At 46.3% G+C, this 24,098-nt stretch overlaps 1 protein-coding gene and 1 pseudogene across 1 annotated transcript in view; both read right to left on the bottom strand.

The window, feature by feature from the left end:
* Grb10 (growth factor receptor bound protein 10) overlaps nucleotides 1-8,725 on the bottom strand; it is a 121,439-nt gene extending 112,714 nt beyond the window's left edge. The window contains exon 1 of the mRNA XM_041669411.1: nucleotides 8,533-8,725. The gene's annotated coding sequence lies outside the window, so the exon portion shown is untranslated. The remainder of the gene's footprint in view (nucleotides 1-8,532) is intronic.
* Nucleotides 8,726-23,633: 14,908 nt separating this feature from the next.
* LOC121459926 lies at nucleotides 23,634-23,788 on the bottom strand (annotated as a pseudogene).
* Nucleotides 23,789-24,098: the final 310 nt, after the last annotated feature.

The following is a 24,098-nucleotide window of genomic DNA, read 5'->3' as shown; positions in this document are numbered from 1 at the left end:
TGCTTAGGTGCGCAAAGCCAGGCGGGGATCGGGGGATATTCTTTTGCTTGGACCATGACACTTACCTTGCAGCCTCCTGGCCTAGAAGAGCAGGTCACAAAGGACAAGGAATGAGTCTCACTCTCCTTGATCAAGGAAAAAAAAAAAAAAGGAAAGGGGAAATGGCCCAATGATGAGTGAGGGGGAATCCAGAGAAGTCAGGCCTGTGCCTTCTAACCTACTGGAAACCTGATTATGCTCAGTTATGATATCAAAGTTAGTGGATAAGAAGGAACTGACTTATCAAATGCCTAAGAGCAGAAATCTAATTGGAAAAGAGATGAAATCTGACATACTCAGCAAAAGTAAAAAAAAAAAAATCTCAGAAGTTAGCACCATTACTTCTGCAGACAGAGGAAGGGCAGATTCCAAAGCAAGAAGCACTGGCCAACTTAAGGAAGTGAGACCTCTCAGCTCCCTCCTCAATAGATTACCAGAAGCAGGAGGGCAAATCATTGGAAGGGGTTAGCAGACTTAGGCAAGCCTTTGCTCCTAGACTAGCACAATGAATGAGCCCAGTGAAAGATCCCAAGCACCATTCCCTAGAGAGCTATGGAGAATTCCGAAGACACGGGCATCAGGGGTGCCTCACATACTGGGCTCAACTAAAGCCACCATTCATACTGGGTTCCACAGGCTTCATAGTCACATGCTTCTCAAGGGGAAGAACAGAAAGGGCCTCAGAGGTCCATACAATGCCTCTAAAACGGGAAAGGGAATCCTATGGCAGGAACAGAAATCACTCCAGCGTTCCAGGAGTGAGCTATGGGCCTCAGCCTCCCTGGGACCTGTCCACCATTGTACCTAACCATCACTGCTCCAGAACTTCTTCCTCCACTCCCTTGGTATACTGCAGCATGCGTGAGAGCCACTGCCCGGTCTACTCAGTCCCTAGAGGCGTCGGTGGAGCAATAGTCGGCCAACAGCAAGAGGTACCAATGAGAGAGACAACCCTGCACCCCAGCTTTCCCAGATTCATTGTCAGTCCAAGTCAGCACCATACTGCTGTTGCTCTCAGCTCCACTCAGGTTCACGGTGGCTCATTAGGGCCCCTGCTTCTTACCCATCTCTCCAGGCTCACACTACTTCGCATGAAAAGTCAGATACAAAGTCAAATAAAACAATATAAAGATTTAAATTAGAAGAAACTATGCAGAAAAGAAGTTTTATTTCTAAATGAGATAACAAGATATTACACAATGGCGCTAGAATACTATGCTATTTTAAAAGAACATTTGCCAGCTCTGGGTACCAAGGTATCAACATAGGTGAGCCACCTAAAACAAATCTATTACTCTACTGTGGGATGCAGTACCATGGTAGATGCTGGGGAGAGGGGCCAGCATGGTAGATCATATAGAAAAGCCATATTCCCTGCCTTCAAGTACACCTGAAACTAAAACCTACTGCAAAAACACAATCAGAGAGGGCTGGGGATATAGCTATTGTCCAGCATATCTAAGTCCTTAATTCGATTCCCAATACAACAAATAAAAGAAAAAATTAAGAGGTCCTTCAAAGTTAAAAATGAAAATACAAACAAAAGCTAATAGAAAAGTTAAAGCTAAAATTAAGGATATCATCCCAAACCTAAAGTCACACAACAGATAAGGAATTAATAAGAGAGTACTTACCTCTCATTAACGAAACCTTGGGTTCAGTCACTAGAGATCAAGTCCAGAAGGCTAAGAAAACCAAATAAATACCACTCTTGGAAAATAAAGGCAATTGATACAACTTGAAAAAAAAAGTTGCTTCCAGCTTGAAAGAGTCCTCAACTTACCCTGTTTGAGGTATGCAGATTTTACCAGGTTACATCTCCAAAGAAACCCAGCAAAGAGAATCCCTTAAAGTTACCAGACACAACAAGAACTTAGCCAAACCACCACCATCCCCCAAAACAAACACTTTGGTATTCTTTCATTAAAAAAAAAAAAAGAATCAAATGAGCTTCATTCTCAGCTTCTGGCTGCCCTAAAACAGTAGCTGGGTTCAACTCTTGGAGGGAAAACTAACTGACATTGAGAAATTCATTAAACAAACAGGGCTAGAATAAGGACATTTCACACATACAATGTATCCTGTTTGAGAATCACTGATGTAGAGTGCCTTCCACTAGATTTAATAAACCAAGAAATTAAAAAAAAAAAGGTGCCAGATCCATAAGAAAAGCAAAAGCCATGTTAAGAATGATTTAGGAGGAAGACACAGGATTGGCTGTGTGCAATGTGCAGGGAGCCTTCAGTGACAGTAGGCATGGGCATAGGTATCTATGAGACTGCTTGCATAAAAAAAAAAAAGGGAGAGATCACTCACCTATTGCAGCTGAAACCTGCCATGTGTGATGTCTGGGAAAAATGGAGGTGATAATGACATAAAAAACACCTAGGCAAAATGAACTGCAGCAACAAAGTAAAATGTCCTATGAGTTTAGAACAAAGTTTCCACTGTAGACTACACTGGCAGACATGTGAGTGGCACTTGAGGAATTGTCCCCACTCGGCCTACTCTTCATCTGGCCAAAAGAAACAGTGAGGGAACCAGGTACTCAGGACAGAGCAAGGCAAAATCCTCACCTTCTACAGCAAAGGAAACTGCAAACTTGAGCTGCGGGGGGCTGGGGGAAGGTGACAAGGGATTTCTTTGTACCATTTAGCCTGTTTGTGAAGGGAAGCGTGGGGGCTGGAGCTACGTCTAGCTTTGAATAATACTTTAACTCTTTGCTTAAACAACTAGTAGCTTATCTATCATTCTGATAAAGAAAAAAAAAACCTCACTGATCTGATAACAGAGGAATGGAGCCTGTGTCCCTCCACACAGTAATCCAGGGCGCCAGGTGACAGAGCCCCAGCCTGAGTCCACTTGCAGCCCCGCAGGCTAGAGAAGAGTCAGGCACAACCTGCTATCTTGGGCTGATCCAGCAAGGGAGAGAGGCACTGCTTTTATCACCTCCCCCCTCCTCCTGTGCTCAACCACCACAATAAGGGGGTGCACACAGCACAGGGCAGAGTGTTCCCAACTCTCCAGGAACACCCTGGAATGATTTCTGTAAGGGCCACACGATTTCCACTGAAAGAGAGCAAGCAGCTCCCTAGAACTGGCAACCTGCAGGCTCTCAGGGAAATGCACACCACAGCTTATGCTGGCCCCTGAGGCACCAAAGTGGAAAGATGGGCACTACAGGCTTTGGGTGAAGCCAGTCCACAGAGACACTCGAGGCTCCACATTCACCTGGCTCCACCTCCCACCCAACACCCCAACACAAAGACCTCCTTGGTAGCAGTACTTCTAAGAAGGCCCCAGATTCAGGGCTGGGCATTGTCCTCAGTCATGAGGCTACTGTGCAAACATCTAAATTTAACAGTTGCTCCACTCATGGTAGCTTTTGGTTATTCTAAGTTTCCTGGAGCAGAGAATCCTAAAAGTATTGCTACAGCTTTTAAATTTGGTACGCAAGGGATTATTTATTTGTTGATTTGGCTTTGGATTTTAGAATATTTATACACAGATGAGCCATGAGATATCTTAGGGATGAGACACAAGTCTACATGTAAAATGAATTTTTTTATTATATACTGTATGCACATGGCCTGAAGATAATTTTAAACAACACTTTTAATAATGCCACGCCTAAAATAAATTTCACAGGGTAGAAATGAATGTTCATTTGTTACAGTATTAAGTTGCCGCCCAAAAACTTTCAGATTTGTGATTTCTGATTTTTAGATTATGGGTGGTCCTCCAGTATTATATAAAAAAACAACTTTTATACTGAGGAGCACCTTGGTTGGAAACTTGCTCATGAACTCCCAGAGATGGTACTTTGGAAATATTAAAGTAAGTTCTAGGGCTCTTGCTCCATGATAGAGCACATGTTTAACACGTACAAGGCCCTGAGTTTGATCCCCAGCACTTTGAGAGAAAAGATAAAAAAGTCAAAAGTCCCTACAAATCACAAAAGTGAAGGCAGTTTGTGACAAGTCACCTCTCAGCCTTCCTGTTTCATGTCCCTGTGGGCTCCCAAGGGGCAGGAGAAGAAGAGAGGAAAGGCCTGCAGGTATCCAGCATGGTTTTCCTATTGTCAGAGGCTTAGGCAGAGCCAGCAGAGAGGAAGAGAGCATACCTGATCACACTGGACCAGCCAAAGAGCCATTTACTTTGCAGCTCTACCTGCTCTGGAAGAGCAAGCGAGAATCCCAGGCCTCCAACTGAGCATTAGCTGTGGTGACAATGATGGCAGGGTGATAAGGACCAACAGAGCTCTTTCTGTGCCATGTGCTTTAGGAGCGTCTTGTTAATGGCAGTTACCCAGGCCTAATTACTTGGCTCAAAACCCTGCAAGGAAGTCAGTGAGGGGTGGGGCTGCCCACCAGCACAGCCCTGGAATGGGGCTGCAGCCACTCCCCAGGGGACGTGGTCAGCATGTCCAGGATAAGTGTACGTGCTCATTTCAGTCCCGGCTGGGATAAAAAGCCTCTATGGAGTCCAGACGCAAATCTTTAGACTCTGAAGACAAATGTCGCAGGCTTCCTGTGCCTGCAAACCTGAGACTCCTTTATACACCAACTTTCAGCCATCTGAGCGTGTACCTTGTGAGTTTGAGCTATTCCACAAAGTTCCACTCTGCAAATAACTGTTAACTTGTTCAGACTCACAAAGGTAGCAAGTTGTGGAACCAAGAGACACAAAGGAATTGCTGGTCAAGCAAATCATAAAGAAGTGCTACAGAGAGAAAGGCAATTCCTCTAAGCATGTACTTCTATTGCCCCAGTAGATGTGGGCAACAAGAAGTCCTGTTTTGCAGGGCTCAGATCAAATAACCAGCGCCTCTAATTTAGGATCTTAACAATCAAAGAAAAGTCTTTCCAAAATCTAATGAGAAGTAAATGGCTAAAAATAAAGAATATTCTAACACAGGGAGCTTTGAAAAGGAAACCTCCTAATTGTACACCTCCAAAGGAGAAAACAGGGGCACCCATTTCTACCTCTGAGATGCTTTCTGAGAACTCTAGAAAAAAGCTTTCTGTGGTTGATATCTCAAAGGACAATCATGCCATTTTCATTTCATTTTTATAAATGAGCTATCCATCTGCCTTTTCATTAGTGTGCAAACCCTGAAGAATACACCCCAAATCCCAGAGCACCTATTTGCCAAGCTCTACCAGGTAACTTGGCTGCCTCATCCCCCCCCCCAATCTCCCATATTTCTGAACCTGATTTTACAAGAAAATAATGACTGCAATAGCACACTCTGTGGGATGCAGCCAAAACAGTGCTTACAGGGAGACACCTAGCTTTAAATCCTGCATTAAAAAACGAGGTCTAAAATCTGGGCTCTAGGGTTTTATATAACGAAATTTTTAAAAAATTAAGAATTTCTATGGCTTTCGGATGAAACTAAAGGCACAACAGATGCCTTTGTTGAAGCGGAGTTCAGTTTCTGAACACTGTAACGTCTGTGACTTCGACGGAACTTCGAAGCCCAAAAGCCAAAAAAAGGGGAGAAAAATAAACTTCTACAGGCAAATGAAAAATAAAACGATGGGTAAAAACCACCACCCCTCAAAAAAAAAAAAGAAAGAAAAGAACCCCCCCCAAAAAAAAAATCAAGAACAGCTTCACTAACGGAAAAGATTTATTTAAATTTGAACATGTGACCAACTACCTAAATGAAAAGCAAGTCAGATTTTTTCCTCCCAAACAGCTCCATTACTGCTGTAGGTTTCTGTGAGGGGAATTTCTGCAGGGAGGAGGATTTGGCGCTGGAGTTAAAGCCAAGGCCTCATCATGGCTCTCCACTGAGCTGCTTCGCCTGCCCTCCATGTTGTTTTAACGGACTGAGAAACAGACACTGGATTATATACAGGCTTCCGTCCCATGAAGGTGCCAGGGCTGAAATCTCCGGCAGTTAGGGCTAAGTCTTTATAGATGGCCAATCTCACCCTGCAAGCACATAGTTGCAAATACACCTGGCTATCCTGTGCTTTCTCACACATTGAACAAAATTTTAAGCAATTCTCTAAATTTTAATTCTCTAAATTATAAAATATTAGTTTTTTTTAAGGATAAGCTAACCAAGATATTTGTAGAGCTCTAAAATGAGCTAAAAGCACATGGATGCCTTGGTTCAACCAAAGTTTGGCTTCCAAACTCTGCAAAGCTGGCCCAGCGGGTTCAGCAACGTCCTAAGTTTTGAGCTGGATTTTTGGTTCTGACTTTGTTCTTGCTGCCCAGTAGAGGTTGACTGGTCAGGGACAGCTGCTCTGGCTTCCAACCATAGCAGTAACCACCATACAAAGTCCTGGACAATTAGCCACCAAAAATCGGCCCTGCTTTCTGGTTTCCTGGTCCACCAACAAAATCCACTTTGACCAACCCAACCCAACCTCAAAAGCAATACAGGCCACAAGTAATGTGCAAGAAGTGAGTTGAGTGGTACACAGTTTTTTTAAAAAATTTTTTTAATTATACACAGTTACCATATCAAACTCATGATTTCATGAACATTGAAGTTTCTTCTCAAAATAAATGAGCGTGCAAGTGTAAAAAAAAATAAACAGTGATAATTGCTTGGCCTACGTGGCATTAATCTTGGAAGGCTGGAAGCAACTGGACTAAGAAACTAGGCCCCGGCCTCCATTTGCTGTGCTGTGTGTCGGGCAGGGTGTCCCTCTTCCAGAAGTGGACGTGCTTTTGCAGACGGGAAAAGCTCAGGAGGTCTCTAAGAGCTTTGTCCTTTGTTAGCTGGTATGGCTTCAGGCACACCAGTTAACCTCCTGAGCCTTGGTTTCCAGACCTGTAAAATGGGGACCGTGGGGGCTTACGCGACCAAGTGGCTAAAAAGCAACAGGGCTTTTGAAAGTGCCCTGTAAACTGCGAAATGCTACCTAAGTATCAGCGGCTCCGCGTCTCAGTTACTGCAATGCCTGCTGGGCTGGAACTCTGTCCTCAAATTCCCTCCCTGAAATGTGCGGACTGGCCCGTGCAGCCCTCCTTTAAATGTTCCCAGTAAAACTCAAAAAAAAAAAAAGTTATGTTCGAGTCATCCTAAAGTTTTGATTTTTAACACAAAAATTCGGTAGGCGAGAATCATTCCTGGGAGCACATTTGATCGCAGTGCTGTAGGTTTAGGAAAAAAAAAAAAAGAAAAAGAAAAAAAAAAGAAAGAAAAACTCTCAGGATTCTCCATCCATCGCCTTACACAATTCCCTCTGCTGCAGAAATCCAGAACTTGAGGTCCACTTCGGTAAAATACGAACCTCACTAAAGTGTAAGCCCCAGCGTGTGCCACTGGGGAGCTAACGACTGGAGTTCTGGTAAAGCAGAGCGAAACGTTAAATTGAGCACCATTTCTGAAACTCAGGGGCTCCAAATGGCTGAATCAGCATTTTCTGAAACAAAGTCTTCTGGGCCTGGCCTTTTAAACAGCCGCAAAGAGAAAGTTGTGCAATAACACATATTTACTCACGAATGCTACTTGTTTGGGACTTTTTCTTTGCATCTCTTGAATGAAAGAGTTACAAGAAAAGAGTTTTTCAAAAACATCCTAAAGAACCAGGGCCTTGTAAAAATCACCTGTGGCTCCCCTACTTTACCCAGTTTCGGTCAAAGCAAACGAAAAGAAGTTCGCGGGGTTTCTTCTAATGCCAAGAAAAGGCAAATACAATTTTAAAAAGTAAAGAATACCCTAATTTCCATAACGCCCATGCTGCAGGCCCTCGCCAGGCAGGCGTTTGGAGAGGCAATCAGCAAAGGCGGAGAGTTGCATCAGAAATTTCCTTCTGCAAACGGTACCGCTCTTATCACGTTTCCACCGCTGGCGGGCTGCTAGTTCGCGAGCCCTCAAAACTTGGTGTTAGGCCCCAGCGACGGGTAGCGGGGCCACTACGAGAACCAAAGAAAGAAAGGGGTGGGGGTGGGGGGGAGGGCAAGATCGTCGGTCCGCGGCTGGGCCGCGCTCGCTCGGGACTTGGGAGTGTCTGGCACCGCTGCCCGGCCCGCCAGGCGCGCACGGCGAGGCTCGGGGCGCAGCAGGAGCACCCGCCGCTCCAGCGGAGCCTGGGCGCCCACCCTCCAGGGCGGTGGCCCCCGGGAGCGGGCGGCCCCTGAAGCGCGGCCTTGACCGCAGCCCCCGCCCCAGCCCCCGAGCCGCCGCCGTCTGACAAGACGGTTCAAGAATGCGCTGCCCGGGCCCCGCACCTCCCCCCAGGGTCTGGAGCGCAGGGGAGCGCCCCGCGGGGGCGCCCGGACCATGCACCCCGCCGTCCCGTCCCGTCCCGCCATCCCACGCCGCCCGCCGCGCGGGCCTGGGGCGCCGCAGCCCCCAGCCCCGAGGCGACGCCCTTCCGCCCGCCGCGCCTCGCGGGGCCCCGCGTCCCGAGCCGCGGGCGGCCAGAGCGCAGACAATGACGGCGCGGGGACCCGCCCGGCCGCCGGGCCCCGCGAGGCGCGGACCACAAAGTAACTTGCCGCGGCTCCCCGCCCAACTCCTACCTGCCGCGCTGCTCCTCGCCGCCTCCGCGTGGCCGCCGGCCACACTCCGCACGCTCCTCTACGGGGTACCCGAAGGCAAAGACGGACACTGGACGGTCCCGGTCGCTGTGCGCGTGAGGGTGCGCGGAAAGTTCGTGCTCCCGTGGGTCTCGGAACGCGAATCCCGCCCGCCACTAGCCGCAGCGCCCTTCCCTTCCTGCCGCCTCCCGGCCTCCCCACCCCCTCGATGGGCTTTAAACTCTCGGGGCCCCGCCCGCCCTCCCCGCCTCCGCCGCCGCCTCCGCCTCCGCCTCCTCCCCCGGCCGCTTTTCCTGCTCCTCCTCCCGCCGCCGCCCGGACCGCTCGGCGGCCGCCAGCGCGGGAGGAGCCGCGGCCTGGGCGCAGGGCGTGGCGCGGGGGGCGCGGGCCCAGCGGCCGCGGGGCTGGCGTGGCGCGATGCTCCCGCCCGGGCCAGCGCGCGCCCACCATGTTCCCCGCCCGCGGGACCCCCGGCGCCACGCCACCGCCCGGGTGCGCGGCCGCGCCGGCGGAAGAGCGACCGGACCTGTCCCGAGGGCCACTCGTAAGCGAATTGTTCGAAACTCAGAAAGTACTCCCCAACCGCACAGTTCCAATTCTTCCCGGGCTGAGGCCGCCCGACACCGTCGTGGGCAGTCCCGGTCCCGGAGATGGAAACTCGGGCTTGCTCACGGCGGGTCGGGTCCGAGCCTCACCTTTCTCAGCCTCAGTTTCGCCAGCTGCGTGTGAGTAGCCGAAGGAGGGAAGCCTGAGAGGCCCTTCATTGTTTTCTTGAGGCAGCCGAGCGAGCCTCGTGTCCTTTACCTCTGAAGTGGGGGCCCTCGTGAAAGTAATGGCCAGACGGGCCGTACCCGGCTTCTAAAGTGACCGCTGAAAAGGCAACGGGGTTAATGGGAATCAGCCCCGTCGAAAAAATTCTTAATATCTGGGTTATGTCGGTTTCTTAGTACAGATAGGGTACCAATAATTACACCTTTTTCTTGGGTCTTGGCGTTGTAAAAGCAGCTCCAACCGTAAATCACCGTCGTTGAGAAGACACGTGGTGTGAAACATTCATGAGTCCTACTTCTCCCTCACCCTGGCCTCTGAGGTTGTTCCTGGAACAACTGTAGAGAATAAAAAGACTAAATCTCTAAGAAGTAACTTTCAGAAGGTCGAGGCGCTGGGAGTGAGCACAGGGCAAGGATTTGAAAGTTGTGTGTGTCGTCCCAACGCTCCTTTTGAGCACCGTTTTGTACCTCTTGCTTCTAACAGTGGTTTTTCCGACCTCAGACTGATGTAATCAATGAAAAGTTTTCCCTTTCCTATAACTGAACACTCAGTCTTGTTTCTGGCCATTGGTCCAAACTCAGAAACCCACAACATCCAGAGAAAATGATGTGAATAAATCTTGGATTTCTGGGGAAAGGAACACAAGAACTCTTTTGTAGACAAAGGATTCCAAAGCAAACCGAAGCAGAGGAAACTGGGCTAAACTTTCTCCCGAGTTGATTTGCTTCAACCTGCAGTTTTCCTGCAGGCTCTCGCACGTGATCCATACTGCCCCAGACACAAAGCCTGGCAGGTCATAGAACTTTTACAGATGTTTGAAAGTTTTTTTACAGATGTTTGAAAGTTTTTTTTTTTACATGCTTTCGCAATACTTTTTTTTTCCCCTCTTGAATCGATTTGTTGGTAAGTTCCAAACACCATGGACCCTTCAGCCCTCTGTACGTGGATGTAGCCTTCCCAAGAATAGAGATGTTGCCTTATGTAACCACCATACTTTTCTGAGATTCACAGATTTATTTTATAAGAAAGATCTAGCTAATTTAGGCGCAGATTCTAATTTTGTCAGTTTATCTGATAAGTTAGAGCTTTCTTTTTTCCTTACAAGAGTAGTGCAGTGATCTAGGCAAAAAGTTCAATTTTGTTGTCCCGAAACATCTGTGTTTTCAGGCATTATATCTCACTCGAATGGCATGTCAATAAATATCAAGCATTTTCTTGTCGGTGTCAAAGCCTGGACAGGCCCTCATTCCCACATTTCCTGGTTCTCCGTAGAACTCAGCAGGCAGGACGCACACAGCACCTTTCTGAACCAAGGTTACGGCCTTAACAGTTCTTGCTGTGGCTCTGGGGCTACAGTTAGCCCCAGAGGGGACGTCCTGGCCAATTCTGTGGGCAGACTACCTTAGTACCTTTCTCATCTCCAGACTCCCAGTGTCCCCTGCCCACATTTTCCCTCACAGAACTGTGACAGACACACATGTTATAAGGCTTTGCCGTCTACAAATGAGCCTGGAGAACCCAGCCTCCTGGGGTAAGACTTTGTGGCTCACAAACTTCCCACAGTGGTGCTATATAAAGCAGACTTGGTTGTCGAGACAAGAAACAGGATTCTCTAGTAGGGAGGAATTCCATTATCCAAACATGAGCTTCAGGAGGCTCGTTCAGCTGAAAGTAGAGAATCTGATAGACTCTAATTTTAAATTAGTAATGAATTGATTAACATCTGTCTCCCTTGCTGATTGTAGGAATAGTGTCAGTGGTAACGATGTACCTTTTTGCTAGTGTTCTGCCAGAAAGGGGTGGGGGAGTACCCTGGCCCAAAGAGGGAACTAAGTGGAAGAAATCATTGGAAAAAATCATAGACAAATGAATGTCTCTGTAGTGTAAATGAACGGAGTAACGGAGTGATCTCTCAGCCCCAGGCATCGTCTCAAATGTTGCCGGTAGCTTTGGCAGAGGGAAAGCGTGGAGGGCAAATGGCATCCCGACAGATGCTAGTTATGCCGCTCCGTCCCTACTGCACATGGTGCATTCTGGCATAGCTTAGAAGGCAGAGCTGGAAACCAGAGACCAGCCAGTCTGAGGACAGTCCAACAGAACACCCTGGTGGGTCAGCGAGTGATCTGCAGTCAGAATGAAATCACAGTGTCTTATGATTTGTATATGAAATGCCATTTACAGACTTGTCTTTCTTATAGGCTCCTGTACTGAGCACTGATCTTCAGCAGTGGAGCTCTATTCAGGAGGCGCTGGACACTCAACAAGTAGAACCTGGACGGATTCAGAAGTAGGTCTCTTGAAACAGAACTTTAAAGGTAGTATACCTGGTTCTCACTTCATCCGCTTTTTTCGTTTCTGATCTCCATTAAGAGGAGCTTGCATGCCTTCCCTGCTATAATGGATAGAATTCTTTGAAGCCATGAACCCAAAACCAAAAAACCCAAACTAAATTAAAAAAAAACTTTCCCTTGTTTTTCTAAAGTGTTTTAAAATATAGGGACCCAAATTCTGACATAGTGGCTGCCCCGGGACCCCAGGAGAATATTTACACTACTGGTTCCTACATCCATCTAGGTGGCACAGCAATCACCTTCATAGGTTGTTCCTGCTTCAGGATCCTCCTGCCTCAGTGTCTGTGGCGCTGAGGTTACAGACATGAGTCTCAAGGCCCAGCTTGATCTGCATTTTTAACCTACTACCATGTATACTTGCACATGAGTAGTCCAAATGGGTCAACTCTTTGAACCATTTAAGCCAGAGAGTTAAAGCTTCCCCCAGACTCTACAGAAGAATGATCTGGTGGCATTCAGAGTTTTTCTGGCTGTGGCTGTGGCAGTGACCCCATAGAGTCCTAAAATCTCAGACTTGGAAGGTGAGGCAAAGAGGAAACTAAAATGGTCCTTAGGCCCAGGGAGAAGCATGTATCTCAGAACTGTGCCAGGAGAAACCTTGGCTCCTTTGGGGAGAAGTACCCAGTAGATACATTTGGTCATAGGATACAGGAGCTGCAGCTGGAGGATGGGAGGGTAAGGTTGAGTCAGGAGAGTCGAGGCGGGAGGGGTAAGGAGTACCTTACTCATCAGGTTTAGGCATTTGCACATAACCTAAGGACACTAGAAGATCATGACTTCCCCAGCGATCCTGACTTTTTTGATCCCCAACAGATCAGGACCAAGAAGTCCATTTCCTAGGTAGGTTAGTTGGTGGGCAGAGTGGTGAGCTGAGCATTCAGATGCTACACCTGGGATTATGAACTTGGAGTATTGGTAGAAGTCAGGACAAAGGACACCAGGTGAGGACCATGGAGGGGGGCTTGGTAGACCCAAACAGAGCCTCCAATTCCTGTCTTCCGGTCCGGCTTGGGATAGTATGGCATTCTTTGGGCTACCTATTTAATTCTGTTTTCTGACATCTTAATAGAAACTCTCCTTTTTAAAAACAGCTGGAATCAGAAGAACTTTTCAAAGCAAAACAAGGGCTCACTGGAAAATATTCCTTGAATTTCACCTATTGAAATAATTTGCTGACTTCACTCTTTTTTTTTTTTAAAGTACGTGTTGTTGAGTTTAGAATGGTACACAGTTGTGTAACCAGTAAAGACACTGGACAGTATTGACCCCGAAAGGTTGCTTCATACCCCACCCTTGCAGTCAACACCCACCCTACCCCACCCCCTGGGCCCCACATCAGGCAACCACCCACCTGCTGTGTGACCTTGTGGTTTTGCTGGGGGAGATGCACCGACAGTGTAGAAAGTAACTCAGTACAATGTAGTTGGTGTTCACCTGTGTTGTTTCCCAAATTTGTACCATGCTCCTTTTAAATGCAGAGCAGGATCCCACCATATGGGTGTGTGTAAATTTGTTCACCCCTTCGCTGGTGAGGAGAAATGTGGGTCAGTCTCAGTTTTAGGCAGTTATGAATAAAATTACTAGAATTCTTTGTGAGAGGCTTTTTGTGGAAACACAAGTTTTCGTTTCCCTCGGGTAAACAGTGAGGCAAAGCAGAAAGGTCCTGCGGTATGCGTTATCAGAAGCTGCCAAATTATGTTCAAAGTAATTATACCACTTGCATTTGCACCAAAACTCATGACTGTCCCAGTGACTCCACGTCCTCCAGACGTGTTCATCAGTCATCTCAGTTGTAGCCGTCCATAGTAGCGTGTAGTGGTATGTCTTTCCTGATTTTAGTTTGCATTCTTATCATAGTTAGTATGTTAAGCACTTTCTCGTGTACTTACTTGCTGTGTCTGTCCATAATTTTGTGAGGTGTCTGCTCAAATCATGTTTCTTTTGGGCTGTTTTCATATTATTAAGTTTTAGAGTTTCTTTAATATGGATGCATGCTTTGCTTATTCTCTCTCTGTCTCCTCTCTCTCTGTCTCTCTGTCTCTGTCTCTCTGTCTCTCTCCTTTCTCTCCTTTCTCTCTCTCTCATTCTTTCTCCCCCTCCCACTGTTTCAAGAATCAAAAGGAAGGTTTTGTATTTTGGAGGATAAGTTAACAATTTATTGTTCATGGCTTGTTTTTCGAGTCCTGTTTAAGAAACTCTTGCCTCACTCGATACAGAAACTTTTTAGGAGTTCTTTAGTTCTAGCTCTTACATTTACATTATAAGCCAATTTAACTTGTTTTTTGACGGGTGGTTTGAAGGAATTAGATGATACCAGGTGCTTTTAGAAAATCCCATCTGACTTCTCTACAGATTGGGAAGAATAGCTGAGACGGGGAAGGTCAACAGTGTGTTACATTCTCACATGGCAATCATGGTCTAAAGCTTGGTGGCTGAGGTAACTTCACCCACACATCGATCCACAGAGGAGCATACATGTAAACACCAAGCTGCTTTAAGGAAGAGCTGTAACCTTTCAGCTGGAGGCCAGTGCTTCTGCCGCAGAGGCCAGGTAACAGGATTAAGGTTCAGTCAGCCAGGCTCTATGTCTTCAGGGCAAGGCTCTAAGGATGCCTCTGAAGGATTCCACTGAGCTCTGTTTTTGGAGGTTTAGTTTTCCATATAAAAGTGGAGATCACAGATATTTGCCCTTTTGATTCTTCAGGGCATGGAAGACATCATAGACACCACAGGGCAACCCGCACAAGACCTGATGCAGACAGGTGAAGGATGCAAGGAGAGCTCATAATCCAGGCCACTTAGGAAGATTTCACCATGATAGAGTCTAGGGCAGGGTTGCCCCACAAGACATCTTGATCCAAGTTGGAAAACCGAGCATCCGTTTACATGATTTGGACCACAAGGTTCCTCAGTCCAAATCCTAGGCACTTCCAGTTTTGCCTGAACAACTTCAGGGTGCTGGCTTCATCTTAATGCTTGTCCGCAGTAATACAGACATGGCTCCAAAACAGTTACACTAGTAATTGTGTCCAAGGAACCAAGGGGACATTTCTCCTGTGCGCATGCTGGAAGCCTCTAGGAAATTTCATCTTACACCTTGTCTGGAACAAGGTCCCAGCCTTGTAGAAAGGTATGATGAGAGCATACAGCATTTTAAACTCTGACACAGCAGGACGTGATGGTCAGAGAGTACATTGCTGGTAACTAGACAACCAGAAGGACCTAAACAAACATGTTTGGCCCTTACAGATATTAAAATCCAGGGCCCCATTATAGTTAAAGGTAATAGTCTAATGAAATTATACTTGGTGTTAGAATGTGAGGGCTAGCATGCAATTATAAGCTCTGGGGTATGCTTAGTTGTGTCTCTAAAATGGGAGGTCCTTTTTAGCCTCAAAAAAACTTAGCCCCTTATTTCAATTATGAGTTAATTAACTACTAATGTCATACAAACTTTGCTTAATGAAATATATTTTCATCCAATGCATTTCATGGTTTTAATAATGTAAGTTTCAGGGCTAACAGAAGGACCCCCAAATAAGGGTAAAATTACTTAAGTAGTAAAAAATTATGCAGAGCTAAAAGGAATTTAATATAAGCATACCTTCCGCAGTGTGCCAGGCAGTGAGGAAGAGTGTGTTTGTAAAGTGAGAACTTGCAATCAGTGTCAAAATTCTTAATACCAGAAACGCCTGTTAGACAGTATAGACTCAGTGAGAGGATTCATCTCTCTGCAAAACAGAGAGGATAAGCCCTGGAAACATGCTTGCTAAAAGGCAGCGTAGTTAGACTTAGACCCATGAGCTGTCCTCTCAGGTGGAGAGCAGTGCTCTGAGGGTCTGTGTCCTTTGGGGACCTTGTGCCCTCTATTGGTCAGGGATCATGTTGGTCGTACAGCAAATTATGCTTCACAGTCATGGGTATGTTCTTGCTCCTTCATTCGTGTGTAGGTGTAACTCAAGGTCCTTATGACTGACCGTCTATCCGAATCAAAGATCTATGGACTGTATATGAAAGATTTTTTTTCTAGGAAAAGTTGTGTTTTCTCGTTTTCTATGTAATTTTTATTCTTTCTTCTCCTTTTCCCTTTTTATTCCCCAAACAAGCATCTTTTAAGCATCTGCTTCATCATATACTTAGACATATGTTTCTTGTATGTACACCCTGATTCTGTGTGCATGTCTCAGTTAATACTTACTGTACATTACAGTCTTAGTTTATAGCCCAGGAAGCTAGCTCAGAGAAACGAGATGTCTCAAGACTACTTAATTGCAAGCTACTGTGACCTGTTTGACTATCTTTGCACCTACCCATCTTTTTTCTCTACTCAGAGCTGTCTCTCTTGTCATTTCCTTGCCATTTTATTATTTTATTTTAAAATCAGCTATTTCAACAAATTACCTCACAGGGTATCTTTTGTGTGTAATTCTGCAATTAGATTTTAGTATCATTAATATTTCCCTCTACAGAAAAAGTATTCTTGTTTACTTTCGGGTGATACAGTGTGTCCTGGATCCAAGGTGGGGAAAAGGGACAGTCATAGAAAGAAAACATTAAGTTCATTATTGAGCAGGGTTCTAACTTGTCTCTCCTGCACCTCTTGATTTCTTGCTTTTGGAGAATTTGAGGACTTGGCTATGAATGCCATCTTGGGAATTCTGACCTCTCAGAGCTTAGAGACATCCACAGGTTGGGAACTGTACCCTGTTAGGTAGCTTGAAAAGCCATTCAAAATGCTATGGAAGGAGGAGGGCAGTGGATGTGTAGCTAAGCAATGTATTAAAGAGTCCAGAAGAGGGACCTGTCCTACAAATGGGCCTTGAGACACCAGGTATCATTCAAAACTATAACGTAGGTCATGTGGATGCAGCCAGCTAGTAAGGGGAGCAATTTATTTATGGACTGACCTTTAGATCATGGCTTCGAGCCCTAGACCAAAATAAGACAGGGTCCTTATCAGGGGGACACGGGGCTAGGAGATCAAGATTAATTTACGGAGAAGATAGGTACCAACCACCGAGACGTGACTGACTTCCAGAACAGAAAGGGTCTCCTTCCGTTTACTCTTAGGTCAAGCTGAACCCCTATATCACAGGGGTTGTTGATGGAGGCAAGAGATGGCCAAGTGGGAAGAAAGTGGAACCAATAGGAAAGCCTTCACTACATAACATCATTGGCCTTGGAACTGACAACTTCAGTTGCCAAGCATGGATGAAATGCTGACATTGGGCAAGCTTCTTGGGTAGGCAGGTAGGATGCAGTATTTACATTCTTCTCAAGACCTCGGGAATGTTGTGGCAAGATTCTGATTCAGGGACTGGGATATCCAGAACAGAGGTGCCGCAGCAGACCTCTCACAGGGAGAACTGCATGGACACTCTGGACCACCAAGGGACCCCATGCATTTGAGTAGTCTATCTAGAGTTCAAGGAGACTGTGGAACTCTGTAGATTGTTTGGCACAAACAGCAATTATCAGGTGCTCCTGCTAGAGCTACCATCTCTGTGTCCATAAGCTGGAGTCACTGAGAATTTCTGCAACAAGCCCATCACTCTTGAAGAAAACTCATCTGGGTATCATGGAGATGCTCCTGTTGGGGCTACATGTTCTATCCTGGAAAAGGCCTTGTGCTTTGGTGTTAGATGAAAATAGGTCCAAACTGACTTCGTATGAGTTGAGCTTGAGCAAATTCTCCAGGCTTACTGATGCAATTTCCTCAGGATAAGTCTTACTTAATTGGGTTGTTCTGATGGGTTTGTGTATTTTTACGTGGTGATGTCCCTAATTATTCAATAACATAATATAGCATAAACCACTCATACTAAATCACATATAACAATGTGTGTCCAGGACTGTGGATCACAAGACAGAGCAGCAAGCATGACTACGTACCTCTTACTTAGATTAGTTATTTTTTCCTTCTGTGTGACAAAATTCCTGACATAATAGGTTAATGAAGAAAGGGCTTGTTTTGAGTTGTGGTTTCAGGAGGACATTGTTCTTCATTGAGAAGAACGTATGGGAGAGTGGCACCCAATGAGTGCACCCATTGCTTTTCCCATCATGGCAGTTCAGGATGCTGGGAATTAGAACAGAGGCAGTGTGGGAGAAACTCTCCATGACCCATCTCCATTCACTAGACCTCACGATCTTCCCAAACGGCTCTACCAACTGGGAATCGTGAGTTTCAAACTGTACCATACCCCCAATGCGTGAGTCTGTCAGTGGAAGGGAATACCTGAGGCTGGGTAATTTCCTAGAGAAAAGAAGTTTATTCAGTGCAGAGTTCTGTAGGGGAAAGGGTGTTGCGTGGCATCAGCACACTCTAGCAAGGACCTCAAGCAGCAGTGTCAGAATAGCAGTTTAAATGAATGGAAGTGGCCGAGCTCACATGACTGTGTTTACTGTTTCCGTGAGAGCCCCCTGGTGAGAACTAACAGCATTTCTGGGACCTACCTTAATCCTTTTGGTGCTTCTGGTGACTTCCCATTAGGTTCCACCTCGGAAAGGGACTGCCACATCGAGGAGCAAGCCTTCATTCAGCCCATCAATCCTGAGAGGACAGACCACATTTAAATGACTTCCAGGGGCCAGCAAGGAAACTAAGTAGGTAAAGACCGTGTGAAGCATGATGACCCGAGCTCAAGCCCCTGGCACCACAGGGTAGGAGGAGAGAACTGACATATGAAGGGTGTCCTCCTCTGACCACTGCACACATGCTGTGGCGTGTCTGGCATGTCCATGAATAAATAAATGTGAAAACATTAAATTGCTTTCAAACCATCACACGTGTTCAACCAGAACCCCCAGGGTATGGTCTTAGACACCACGCATTAAGAGTTCTCAGTTGCAATGTCGAGAGTACTAAGTTAGTAGGACAGGTGACTTTCTAAAGTGCCTCCTCACATGATGCCAGGACTATGGCAGCTACTCACAGGCAGTGGGGGTTTTATCACGGCTATCATCTGGAGGCACACAAGTCAGCCCAATCTTGTCTAGCCTCTTGGTGTGTACCAGTCCTGCGTGTTTGTCTCCTGTGGCCTGGGGAAATAGCAATTCCAGCTTCCTAAGGCAGTGTCTTGGGATTCATGAATATAAGTATCTGCAATTCTCAGTGTGCCTGCCTAGCATCCATCAGGAAATGCTGGGGACTAGTGTGATCTGTTCTCATCAAAAGTCATGTTGAAACTTAATTTTAGATGGAAGAAAAGCCAGAAGACCATCAGTGTCTCCGTTATCTACCACCTGTCCTGTCCTGATATGAGTGTCCCTGCTCTGCCACACACTGTCTGCCACAATGGACTGAACACGCTGATGTCATGATTGAGGTAGGTCTCTTCTCACTTAAATGGCTTCTGTCAGGCATTTCTCAGAACAATGACCAAAATAAGTGATATAATTAGGGACAGGTTAGTTGAAGAGTTGAAGAATGGGCTACCCGTCCCTCCCCCCCAAAAAAGTAAGCTTCTCCCCTCCTTGGGCTCTCTTATTTCCGTTCTTTCATGTGATCTCTCTCCCTCTCACCCTTTCCCTCCTCACTGTCAGATACCACCTGATGTGTGATGCAACCAGAGGCCCTTAACAAATATTGACCTTCTAGTCATCAGAACCGTGGGGCAGACACTCTCTTCTCCAGACACTACCCGGTGGAAGAGATTTTTGTTAGAGCACTGACAAATTTCTCGGGCCATTATTGTCTGTGATCACCCTGCCAGGAAGGGAACCTGACCTGTCAGGCACTCCGTCGTTTTCTTGTAGGGGAATAGGAGACTCAGAGCAACAGACTGCTCAGTCAGATGACAGTGTCCAAAGAATGCATACCTGAATCTCCTGCATGGTCCGGGACACCCTGTCCCCGTCCCGCCCTGTTCCAGGGACGGCTGCTTTGAAGGGCTGAGTGGGTGGCCTTCAGGGTGAGCTTTGAGCTGGGCTGCCTGATCCCCTCTTTATCTCAGAAGCACTCTCCAGCCCTTCCTGGATGTGAGCATCCAGCCCCGATGACAAACAGAAAGTTGAGCAGCAAGTGGGGGAAATCCGTGGTGGCTTTGTTCCAAAGCAAGACAGTAGAAAGCAGTGCCGTGTGGCTCAGAGCATCTCTTTCTATAACCATTCATAGAAAGATAAATCTCCCTCATATTCGCAAGTTGACAGGAAGAGGTAAAAAAATACTTGAAATGTCAACTATTTATATAACCTTTGGCCTTTTCCCAATACTGCGATGTGTATGCTTCCATCTCCACACAAGAGCAGTGAGTTTCCTGTTTTGTTTTGGTTTCGGCAGCCTCCAGGCACCCCTTTCGATGAATTGGCACCCTCCACATGCTTGTCTGTTGGGCATTTGGCCTGTTTCCAGTTTTTGACTGCTATGAATAGCTTTGCAATAAACATCCGTGGGCAAGCTGTGTATTTTTTTTTTCTCTTCTGAAAAACATACCCCCCTAGAACCCTGATAGTTTGCTGTCCTCCTTCTAGTAGAGTCAGGAAAAGATGATTCTCTCAAGTTACCTCAGAGTCTAACTTTGTGCGTAAGGCTTTTGACATAAAGGTCTCATCACCAAACATCTGCCTGTGGCATAGGGCAGAGCTTGGTGTTCCTGGTGGACCATGTGCCGCTGGTGATGCTTTGCTTCTCCAACCCCTTCTCCTGGTGGCTGGTCCTGCTCACACGTGTGAGATGTCCCTTATACCTAGCTTTCCCCAGGACGTTACGTCCCCTTGCATACTGACCACTCAGTTTCCCCACAGTTACAGTGTCCATTTCCAGCAGGCTCCATGTTTACATGCCAGAGTTAATGTTCCTAAACAAAACCATCTCTTTAGAGTTAATATACCTAAACAAGGTTCTCTCCTTAGATGGCTAACCCAGATTTCATACAAGGCTAGGTTGTAAGGTAGAGCCTCCAATGAGACAGTAAGGGCTGTATCCTAAATGGAAGTGAATTTAGTTTACTCTTAGTTCCAAATGGAATCTCACAGGCCACTCTCAAGTCCTAGTGACTATTATGGCTTAAATATGAAATACCCTTCATGACTTATATCTTGGCTGCCTTATAGCTTGTGGTACTATTTTGTAGGCTTTGGGTATTGAGAAACTCTGGTAGTAGGCAGCTAGGGCTGTGCTTTTGAAGATTATACCTGTCCCTGGTTCTGGTCTCATGAGCTATGTTGTACTTCTTCCTAAGTCCATCATGGTATGAAGAGACTACCACACCTGACCTCCCTCTACCATGAACTCTGCTCTGTCTTGCTTGCCATGATGGGCTGTGTCCTCTGAGACCGTGGGTCCTTCCTCGCTTAAGTTGTTTCTTTCCAGTATTATGGTCATAGCATAGCAACACATATGTAACAGGTGCATTGACTTAGAGCCAGCATCCTGCTCTCTGCAGGTGCTAACGGATCAGTGATTGCATCAACCTCACCTGGGTTCCTCCATGCTTGTAGAGCAAGGTGGGCAGGGGACTGTGGAAGGAGAGTCCTAACACCCTGCTTTTGCATCAAACACAGATTGAGCATGGAAAATCTATCACAAACTCTGTAATTCCACCATAGCATTCTCTCATGTCATGTATTAGTCACTATAGAGATGAAAGTGACACAGGTTCTTGGCCTGACTCTTCAATCCCTGTATCACAGATGTGACAGACAGTAGGTCAGCCTAAAGCAGGACTTTGTGGGGAGATGGGGAGTGATTAGTTCGAAGGACATCTACCTGAGATACCTATGAAAGGAAAGAAAGGGAGCAGGGTTGGATGGTAGAGAAGTTGAAGGGCAAGTAAGCCAAAAGGGGAGCAGTCAGCCCCACAGGGGACTCTCGCCCTAACACCACTCTTCCATTGTCTAGACACTGAATAGTGCTGCTTCCAGCAGAGAACTTGGCATAGGATTAGCCTTGAAGTTCTAGTGGGTGCAGTCTGTCACCTCCATATGCAACGGCTGGGAGAACCAGCTCTGTCAGGTTAACAAGAAAGGTGGGACGGGTACCAGGCTCTCCGGCACTTGCATGCTGTAACAAAATGCTTGAACCTGGCTACTTTACAAAGAAAGTGTTGACCTTATAGCTTTGGAGACTTAAAGTTCAGGATTCTACAACCCCATATTTAGTCTCTGGTAAGAGCCTCCTTGGGGGTGTCACATGATAGCAAATGGCATCTTGCAGGGTGGGGGCCAGTTGATGACACAGTGAGACAGAAAGCCGGACAACAGGGGAAGAAACCATGTCCATGAGTACTCACCTGTACCATGAACCCGTGAAGGATAAACAGCACTCATCCTTTCTAAGGACAGTACCCCCAGTTACCTAATTACCTCCCTGCCCCTTAAAGGGTCTATCCACCTCTTCACATTGCCACATTAGGAACCAGACTTCCTACATAAACCTTTGGGGGACACACTGGAACCATATCCAAACCATAGCACACCTTAGTCAGCTGTTACTCAGCCTGCACTAGTATATGAACTTGAAGGCATTTACACAACCACTGGATGCACAGCCAACACACTCAGCAGTGTTTCCACAAGAGGTATGTCATTGGAAGGCATGCTGAGGTTTGTCGAATCCAATACTACTAACTGGTGGGAATTGATATAGAGTTCTCTGTGGGACTCTTCCATCTTATATAAGTATTGAATTATTCTGTAGCAAGGATCTATCTGTAAGTTCCATGCTGTTTCCTCTGTCTGCTTCAGTGTCTTTGATAGATGGCCTCCCAGGCACCCCAACCTCAGGGCAGGCTGACCACTTCCACAATTCATAAACCACTTCTCAGTCTAGGACTTCCTGTTATAGGTCATTCATGTCAGTGACGAAAAGCCTCAAAATTCACTCTTGAAATGGGGGTCCACACACAGGTATAGCCGATGAGCCCCCTACCCCCACGCCACCTGTCTCTCCCCAAGTCTGTTAAGCTTAGTAAACTCATACAACCTAATAAAATTCCACAGATTTCGTGACTTACATAAGGGGCATTTATTTTCTCACAATGAAGGAGGCTGAACATGTTAGTCAGGGTGCCAGGCATTACTGGTTCCTCCTGTGATATTTTCCCTTGACTTGGAAATGGCCATCTACTGAGAGAACTACAGGGTCTTCCTTCCTTATGGGTCATTGTCCTAATCTCTTATGATGACACTAATCTTATTGGACAAGGTCCTGCTACTGTCCCCGTCTATCTTCCTCATCTGTTTTGAAGGACCTCTGTCCAAATTTGTCACATTAAGATTAGAGCTTTGGCATGTGCAATTTGGAGACAGAATTTAGCCATGGATACTCCCAGTCCAGTGCTTCCATGCATATCCCCTTTGAATGGTGGGCTTCAGACTGACCAAAGCTCATGTTTTTCTCTTTCTTTTTACATGGTTCCTTTTTGTTGTTGCTGCTGAGAATTTCATACAACAATATCTCACTCTTTGCACCTTCTATGCTCTCCATATTCCCTCTAAAATTCATGCTCTCTTCTTTTCTGATTTTGTGCATGTATGTATGCTTGTGCATGTGTGTATAAATGGGACTTGATTTTATATGTGTTGTGTTTAGGGCTGACCGTATGGGATTGGATAACCTCTTACAGGGCTTGCTCCTGGAGAGAGAGAAAAGGAAGGGGAGGGAGAGAGAAAGAGTGAGTGTGTGGCAGAGAGACGGGGTGGTAGTGAAGATATCTCATTCTTATCTATCCCATAATTTCTCTGGAGCCACATCACTTCCTCATCCCCTGACAACTACCATCAACACATCCTCTGAACTCCAGACTTCCATTCTCAACCTTCAGACTGTACCGCCAGTGTTCCCTGCACCTATGTCAAGTTCATCATCATGATCGGAGGACCTAACCTACTTCTTTGTTCTTGTTTCTCATGTAGAACCTGGGACAAGACAGAGAACACAACTTTTCCAAGCCATGGAGTAGAGAAAGGTTTCTCAGTGTGTGCTCTACAGACTGGCAGCATCCACACCTCTTTTTGGTGGTAGAGCATAAATACTCTCTACTACTACAAATTATGCAGCTGACTTTCCGGTATTTGGAGAAATCGTGGGTTAGCATACCTGGAGTGCAATGGATGAGCCTCACCTTAGGAAAATCACCCTCATGATCATGAGATCTCCCCTGCCAGGTAAGTATGTATCCACACCTCTAGCAAACTTTCTAGAAATGCGTATTCTCAGGAACCACCCAGGTATATAGAATCAGGCATTCTAGGGCTTGTAGCTGTGATCTGCTTGAATGGGTTCTGACATGCTGGCCTGAGGAAAAAAAAACAAGATTTGGGCTTCAACCTAGATACTACTGGGCCTGCCTGGCCCCATAGTGTCGAGGTTGCCTATATTTGTGCCATTAACAGTGCAGTGAATCCAGGTTAGAGTCTGTCTTCTCCTCTGAGCTTTGGGGACCTTGATTCAGTCTTATTTACTTTACAAACTAACACGTACAC

Source organism: Microtus oregoni, unplaced genomic scaffold (genome assembly GCF_018167655.1).
Source record: "Microtus oregoni isolate MIOR12 unplaced genomic scaffold, Mior012 000019F_ref0000042, whole genome shotgun sequence".
NCBI classification, from domain to species: Eukaryota; Metazoa; Chordata; class Mammalia; order Rodentia; family Cricetidae; genus Microtus; species Microtus oregoni.
Note: the sequence above shows the minus strand (reverse complement) of the source record. Positions and strands in the feature narration are given on the sequence as shown.